Raw genomic sequence first — 524 nt, 5'->3', positions numbered from 1 at the left:
TGCCAAGACGCGCCAGAGAATTGAAATTTGCAAAAAAAAAAAAAACGGCCAAAAAACACCATAATATAGCATATCGAAAAAAAATGATCCAAAATGCAAGGCAATATTAAGGCAAAAATGTCAAAATTTGACTCGTCCCAAGAACAGCTGAAAAAAGTTGAAAACTTTCAGGGATAAAGTTTGCTTTTCCATGTTACATGATTCCATCCATTCCTCTTCTAGCGTGGCTCAGCATTTAAATCACTTTTCTCAGATTCGTTGGTTTAGTCAGTGTTTCCCCCTACCCAAAATGTGTTATGCCTTTCTTTCACAAATGTAGGAATTCTTGTTCCTAAAATTGTATTTATATGTACAAAACTGAAACTTCGCTTGGCTGGCCGGCTAGCACTCTGGGTGCTCAAGCACCCCCAAAGCTTTGATCCTAGAATCGCCCCTGCTGTCTACTGTCAATAACTACAAAGTTATTAAAACTGTAAAGCATCGTGATAAAGTATGTTGTCAGAAATCATGAAAAAAAGGAAAGG

This window comes from Plectropomus leopardus, chromosome 5, assembly GCF_008729295.1.
Source record: "Plectropomus leopardus isolate mb chromosome 5, YSFRI_Pleo_2.0, whole genome shotgun sequence".
Taxonomy (NCBI): domain Eukaryota; kingdom Metazoa; phylum Chordata; class Actinopteri; order Perciformes; family Serranidae; genus Plectropomus; species Plectropomus leopardus.
The sequence above is the reverse complement of the archived record's forward strand: the minus strand, read 5'-3'. Positions refer to the sequence as shown.